General features: G+C 43.7%; 1 long non-coding RNA gene across 1 annotated transcript; it reads right to left on the reverse strand.

Annotated features, from left to right (window-relative positions):
• Window positions 1–1,531: 1,531 nt before the first annotated feature.
• LOC138768173 (uncharacterized) lies at window positions 1,532–7,727 on the reverse strand. Its single transcript, XR_011358943.1, has 3 exons — window positions 7,632–7,727; window positions 3,557–3,770; window positions 1,532–1,673 (listed from the first exon to the last, which is right to left on the reverse strand). It is a non-coding gene; the product is annotated as an uncharacterized lncRNA (long non-coding RNA).
• Window positions 7,728–8,066: the final 339 nt, after the last annotated feature.

An 8,066-nucleotide genomic window follows, 5' to 3' on the forward strand; every position in this document is an offset into this window, starting at 1 on the left:
TGTGCAATTTGTCCAGAATTGCAAAATGTGTGGTAAAATAATTTAGCGTTATAGCTTTGTAGCTTTGTACTACTTTGTAGTACAGCCTATGGCTATGGCTGTATCCCAGTTTTCGAGGCGGTCCTCCGGCTGTATCCACCCTCTCCACGGAGCGGGCAGACAGCGGGAATCATTGCAGAGAGTTCGGGTTTGTACGAACCCGAACCGAACTCGGTTCGGACCATCCCTACTCAAAAATGTTATTTTAAAACAGTTATGAATGTCATGATAGCATAATGCCATTTATGTGATGATCTTGCCGCAAAGTTTAAAAAATTGCAGCAAAAAATGCATTATTTTACAACTTGCACATTAGGAGAATATGAAAGTCATAAAATACATTTAACAGTAGTCTATGAAAAAATAAATGCACAATAATGCTTACAAATAATATATAAGATTACAAGTATGCTCACCTAATCTTTTATGAGATGTCATTTGCTGAGCTCACTGCATTGTGATTGATAGCACAGGAGAACACATGAAAATGGCTTATCTTCATCCTTAGTGCTGTTTCTGTGTAGTCTGTAGATCAATACACATGCTAAAGAGGTGCTTTGGTGCACTGGGAGTGGGATGGGCTGGATCTGCTGGTAGGGTGGTAGTCCCATCCCCAGTGCACCAAACTGTCTCATTAGCAGATGAATGAATTAAACTACACAGAAACAGTACAGAGGATAAAGGTAGGAAACTTGGCTTCACCCTCAGCAGGGGGAGGCATTTCAGCAGGTTAGATGTTTTTTTTTTTCTTTCAAATCAACTAGTTTCAGAAATTTATTTGGATTTGTATGGCGCCATTAACACAAAAAGATTATCTGATTTGAAGCCAAAGCCAGGAATGGATTTGAAAAGAGGCTTTCCTTTATGACCTGATCTCTGTTTATAGTCTGTTTCTGGCTTTGGCTTTAAATCTTTAGCAGCTAATCTGTCAGTGTAAATGGACCCTAATTTACTTCTATTTAAAAATCTCTAGTCTTCCCATACTTATCAGCTGCTGTATGTTCTGCAGGATTTGATGTTGTCTTTTCAGTCTGACACAGTGCTCTCTGCTGCCACCTCTTTATATGTTAGGAACTGTCCAGAGAAGGAAACGGTTTCTACAGGGATTTGCTGCTGCTCTGGACAGTTACTGTCTTGGACAGAGGTGGCAGCAGAGAGCACTGTGTCAAACTGGTAACACTTCCTGCAGGACATACAGCAGCTGGAAAGTATGGGAAGCCTTGAGGTAACTTTCTGAAGCCAGTTTATTTAAAAGAAAAAGATTTTCGCTGGAGTACCCCTTTAAGGAAACATTTGGAGACGTTCAAACTTCTCTGTGGGGATCCCTGTGAAGAATAGGAGAATCCCTGAGACTCCTTAATCCCCATCAGACAGATTGTAGCCTAAACACTCCCTTTCAGAGTTAGTATAACCCGATGTTTTATCATATATTGCTTCATACTTTCCCTGAATCTCACTGACTTGAGCTGATTCGTGCGACATCTTTAGTTACTACAAAGTTACAAATCCATAAGGATAACATTAGGTTGTATCCAAGTATTCATGTAACAGCATATTTCTCTCCGCTCTCCGCTTCCTTTTCATACATCGCAGCACATGAATCATTCTTTCAGCTTTCGCCTCTTATCTTTAGTCTGAAGAAAATTTTAAAAGTTGTCATTTGTATATAATTCTCGGACTTTTTGTTAACTACAGTCAAACTCTCTTTGTTATTCACAAATTACACAGACACTTTAGAAACAATTCATCATTCTACTTTACACAGTTGAATATCCAATAAAAACAAAGTATTCCTCCATATTAACTCAGCTGTCTTACTTGGAGACATTGAGAGACTGCTTTTTGCACATGGAACTATGGTGTTGGATTGACGATATTTAAAGTAGAATTTGAAGTTGAAATCAACTAGTGTTAGGAAGTTACAGATACAAATACAGATTTGTAAATTACTTCTTTTCAAAAATCTCAATCCTTCCAGTACTTATCAGCTGATGTGTGTCCTGTTCTTTCCAGTCTGACACAGTGCTTTCTGCTGCCACCTCTGTCCATGTCAGGAACTGTCCAGAGCAGCAGTAAATCACCATAGAAAGCCTCTCCTGTTCTGGACTGTTCCTGACATGGACAGAGGTGGCAGCAGAGAGCACTGTGTCAAAAAATTCATCACTTCCTTAAAGGGGTTATCCAGCACTACAAAAACATGGCCATTTTTCCCCCTACTGTTGTCTCCAGTTCAGGTGTGGTTTGCAACTAAGCTCCATTTACTTAAATGGAACTGAGTTTCAAAATCCCACCCAAACTGGAGACAACAGTAGGGGGAAAGTGGCCATGTTTTTGTAGCGCTGGATAACCCCTTTAATCCGGATATACCAAAGCTTCCAGCAGGTGTAAATTTGGACCATGATCTACGCCTGTGAGCATGATAAATGAGGTCTCCTTCAGCATGCATGTGGTGTATAATGTATAGTAACTGCATAACCCTGATAACACAGCAGCATGTGGTGTATAATGTATAGTAAGTGCATAAGAATAAAAAACAGCAGTTTGTAGATACGGAATGGAGGTGCAGATCCACATAATACAGTAGCGTAGTACAACAGGCTAGAATAGAGAAGCATGGCTGCTGTCAGAGGTTTGTGTGGTCACATGACTGCAATAGGGAAGGAGTGTGTGTTCAGCATGGACCAATCAGGAAGTGAGAATCACAAAGCTGTGCAGGAGGATGTGAAAGTTTTCTATACAGCAGTGTGTATAGCAGAGTGTAAGTGCAGGCACATTATAGCAGCAGTGTTTATAGCTGAGTGTGAGTGCAGGCACATTATAGCAGCAGTGTTTATAGCTGAGTGTAAGTGCAGGCACATTATAGCAGGAATGGAGAGGATGAGAAACACAAGGGCTGACAGAGACTACAGTAAGCATGAAGGAATGAGTAAAGCAGATGTGGGCACATAGAGGGATTACATCTATGGAGAGATTACCTCCACAGTCCTGTTCCCTGATGTAAGCCCCAGCCTCAGGTGTATCTGCTATGATTTGGAAGGTGAGGGAGACTTCCTAGGTCAGAGTACAGGGCTGTAAACCCCGCTATGCAGACCATGCCCCTCCCCGACTTCTCCTGTCACCCAGTACAGGGAGCTCTTAAACCAAAGCAATGCTCTTAAACCAAGTTACAAGTTTGAAAAACTGTGAGCTCTTCTTGCAAAACGCTCTTAAACCAAGTTACTCTTAAACCAAGGTACCACTGTACTTGGTGTTGTACTGCAATTTCTTAATTCTTGTCGCTACCTCTATTGTAGACACAAGAACATTAAGATATCTGCAGGACACAGATATCAGCAGACCAAAACCAGTAGGGGGTGCTATCACTTATTTCAGTGTAAGATATCCCATGTTTTCCAAGACTCCCTAGAGCATGCTGGAGTTGCGCTCATCTCTACTCGTAACAAAAATATATTTTTAATCAATTTTAAAGGGTGTTGTCCGGCCAGTAGGCCATTTTGCAGAATTCCTGGAAACTCACCTTCACGGCTACAGTACTGCTGTCTCTGCTCCGCTACTTCAGTTCCTGGTGTGAGGCCGTTTGCAGGTTTTGAGCCATGGCAGAGGCAGGACACCGTTACAATAAAAGCAAAGTCAGTGCTCCTTCACACTTGCCTTCTTTCAGCATTTTCCAAGTGTTATGCGTTTTCTTTACACTGTATGTTTTCTGGCATTCATGAAGCCCTACTAAAAACCTATTGGGAAAAAAAGGGAATACCTTGCAAAAAAGGTCAGTGACCTCCAACAGTGGTACAAGAACATCAACAAAGTCCATTTTGTGCACAAGCCAAAAAGACAGAAATGGCTGCACATCGCACCCATTGTTGACACGAAAGCTTATTCAGCTACATTAAAAACCAACATCAGAAGTTAGTATATAATTTGATCAAACCATATTGCCTCATGTACAGTGGCGTAGCTACCGCGGTTGCCGCCGCGACCTGGCCCGCCACGAAGGGGGGCCCTCCCGATCGGGAGGCCCTCCCGATCAATCACTCTTGTGACCGCAAGCATTGTTTTGCTTGCGGTCACAAGAGTCCAGCTCCGTCTTCCCCCAGCTGGTCCGCGGCTGGGGGGGTGTTGCGTCTTATCCCCGGCAGCGCACGCATCCCAGAGCTCCCTGCGTGCCTTGGGCCCTGACTTCCGGTTCCGGCGCGCAGGGAGCTCTGGGATGCGCGCGCTGCCGGGGATAAGACGCGACACCCCCGGCAGCCGCGCAGCAGCCGGGGACAGACCAGGAGGAGTGAGGATCAACGTGGGAGCGCGATGTCAGGTGAGTTAAGTTTTGTTTTGTTTTTTTATCAGCCTGCAGGGTGGGGGGAAAGAGGGGGTAATCTATGAGGGTGGGGGGAAAGACAGGGGTATCTATGAGGGGGGGAAGAGGGGGGCATCTATGAGGGTGGGGGGAAAGAGGGGGGCATCTATGAGGGTGGGGGGAAAGACAGGGGCATCTATGAGGGGGGGGAAGAGGGGGGCATCTATGAGGGGGGGGAAGAGGGGGGCATCTATGAGGGTGGGGGGAAGGAGGGGGGCATCTATTAGGGTGGGGGGAAAGGGGACCATCTATGAGGGTGGGGGGGGGGGAAAGAGGGGCCATCTATGAGGGTGGGGGGGAAAGAGGGACCATCTATAAGGGAGAGGAAAAGGGTACCATCTATAAGGGAGGGGGGAAAGGGGACCATCTATAAGGGAGGGTGGGGGGAGAGGGGGCCATCCATAAGGGAGGGTGAGGAGAGAGGGGGCCATCTATAAGGGAGGGGGAGAGGAGGCCATCTATAAGGGAGGGGGTAGAGGAGGCCATCTATAAGGAGGGGGAGAGGAGGCCATTTATAAGGGAGGGGGTAGAGGTGGCCATCTATAAGGAGGGGGAGAGGAGGCCATCTATAAGGGAGGGGGTAGAGGGGCCATCTATATGGAGGGGGGAGAGGGGCCATCTATTTGGGGGGGCAACATAGGGGGAGAGGGAATACACAGAGGGGGGCATATATTATTAGGGGGTCACAAAGAGTCAGGGCTACCCACTAAATGAGGGTGTAAAGGGGCCAATACAGATGTGCAGTTTGTAGAGAGATGAGGATGGTGCCAGTGTGAGGAGCCTAATATGTCTGTCTGGCAGATTCTGTGGATTCGTGGCTCAGAGAAGTTCTCATAACGGCCCAGGACGGATGGAGAAGATGAAAAGGAAAGAACTCCGATCAGAAAAGACGTCTCCTGTGAGTCACCTGATATAACTGCACTGTAATGTATATGGTGTATAGAGCCTGTGTAGAGCTGGGGCCACCTCTATATGACTGGATGAGGTGATTTAGTATACTGGATTTGGTCAGTAACAATATGGTGGTGATGGTAGTGGTTGTGGTGTGGCGGTAACATTTCCTTCCTATACACTGGTATTACTGGTAATATTGGTCTCGGTATACAGGATTTGGTCGGTAACAGTATGGCGGTAATATGTACGGTGATAATACTTTCTCTTCCAATATGCTGGTGTTATTGGTAATATCTGTCTTGGTGTGTGTATATATATATATATATATATATATATATATATACACACCAATAGCATCACTTGGTCGTGAAAGGATGGGGGGGGGCCAAGTTGGCCTCTCGCACCAGGGCCCAGGAGACATTAGCTACGCCCCTGCTCATGTACCAACGTGCAGGTCTCTGATACACGAGTCTTTAACCAAGTCCATTTTGTGCATGTAAACATTGTAGAGACAGTAAAAGTGAAAATTTTAAAAAATATTCAAAAATATGTTTAACGTTAGCATTTGATGTAGACAATAGGCCATTTTCTGATGACACATTCCCTATAATACTCTATGTGTGAATCCAGCCGAAATCTGGTGCCTGTATTAGAGTCAATAAATGGTCATCCAACATTAACACTTCTATTGGAATGCAACTAAAACGAGTCATAACTTCAGAAAAATGAACCCTGCAATGTGTAAATTGGATGCAGGACATCATGTGTCTGACTGTGACCAAAGGGCATCTTAAATGTTAATTTAAAGTTAAGCTTGGTCTATTACTTTGTAATTTGTCTATGATCAAAACTTGTGCCACATTAATTAAAGGGGTTATCCAGTGCCACAAAAACATGGCCACTTTCTTCCAGAGACAGCACCACTCTTGTCTCCAGTTGTAGGTTTTGTAACTCAGTACCATTGAAGTGAATGGAGCTTAATTGCAAACCTCTCCTGAACTGGAGACAAGGGTGGTGCTGTCTCTGGAAGAAAAGTGGCCATGTTTTTCTAATACTAGATAACCCTTTTAACCCTTAGGGGACACAGCTAGTTTTGGTGTTTATGACACTGCCAAATTTTTCAAATATGATATGTGTCATTTTATATATTAATAACTCTGGAATGCTTTTACAGATCCTTGTGGTTCCAAGATTGTTTTTTCGTGACATGTTCTACTTTATTATTTTAAGTGGTACATTTGGGCCAATACCTTTAACTTTTTTTTGTGAAAAACAAAAAAATTGCATTTCTCTAAATTTGAAAGTCTCTGCCAAAAAGGAAGATAGTTATGCAACAAAGGTTATTGATTAATTCACATCTATAACATGTCTACATTTGGTGAACATGTTTTAACTTTTTTAGGATTTTAGAGGCCGTTATTGTTTAGTAGTAATTTTCAAAATTTTTGAGAAGATTTTAACTCAGAATTTTTTAGGGACCAGTTCAGTTTTGAAGCATATTCCAGAGGCCTGTATACTAGAAACCCCCATAATTCCCCCCATTTTAAACTCTTCACCCTTTGAAGTATTCAAATTGACATTTAAAACAGTTTTGAACCCTTTAGGGATTTCACAGGAATAACTGCGAAATAAGTGTGAAAAGTAAAAATTTCCATTTTCTTTGCAGACATTCCAATTCAATCCTATTTTTTCCATACCAAACCTGCTATAAAAAGGGAAATGCAATAAAACATTTATTCCACTGAATCTGCAGTTTTTACAAATGCCCCATTTGTGGACGTAAAGTGTTGTGCAGGCGCACAACATGGCTCAGAAGAGAAGGAGCACCCTTAAAATTTTGGAGTGTGGATTTGGCTGGAATAAATGTAGGAAACCATGTTACAGTTACAGAGCCCCCCTAGTGCCGAGACAGTGGAACCCCCCCACAAGTGACCCCATTTTGAAAACTACACCCCTCAAAGAATGTAACAAGGGGTACAGTGGGCATTTGGACCCTACAGGTTTTTCACAGTTTCTTTGCAAAATTGGGCCAGTGAAAATGAAAAATCAAATTTTTCACACTTATACATTGGTGAAACCCCAAATTTTTCAAATTTCCAAAAGCTTGGAGAAGAAAAAGCCCCCCAATATTTGTAAAGCAATTTTTCCTGAGTACGGAAATACCCCATTTGTGAACGTAAATTATTGTACGGATGCACAACAGGGCTCAGAAGAGAAGGAGAACCTATGTCCATGTGTGCAATACTGCTGTAGCAGCAAATGCACAGACATTTACTGACACTTACTAACGGACACTGACTGACGTTTACTCACACTTACTAACGGACACTGACTGACGCTTACTCACACTTACTAATGGATGCCAACTGTTGATAACTGACACTGATTGATGTTCAGTAACGGACACTGACGGACTCTTACTAATGGACGCTGACTGATGCTGGCTGACACTTACTTACAGAAGGTGACTGACGCTTGCTGACACCTGCTAAAGGACGCTGACTGACTCTTACTAACGGACATTGACCGATACTGACACTTACTAACAGACACTTACTGACACCGACAAATACTAACGGACGTTGACTGATAATGACGGACGCTAACTGACCCGTACGCTTACTAACGGACGCTGACTGACGCTTACTAACGGACGCTGCCTGACGCTTACAAACGGATGCTGCCTGGTGCTTACAAACAGACGCTGACTGGCCCTTACTAACGGACGCTGCCTGACGCTTACTAACGGACGCTGCCCGACGCTTACAAACGGACGCTGACT

Source organism: Dendropsophus ebraccatus, chromosome 11 (genome assembly GCF_027789765.1).
Source record: "Dendropsophus ebraccatus isolate aDenEbr1 chromosome 11, aDenEbr1.pat, whole genome shotgun sequence".
Lineage (NCBI taxonomy): Eukaryota > Metazoa > Chordata > Amphibia > Anura > Hylidae > Dendropsophus > Dendropsophus ebraccatus.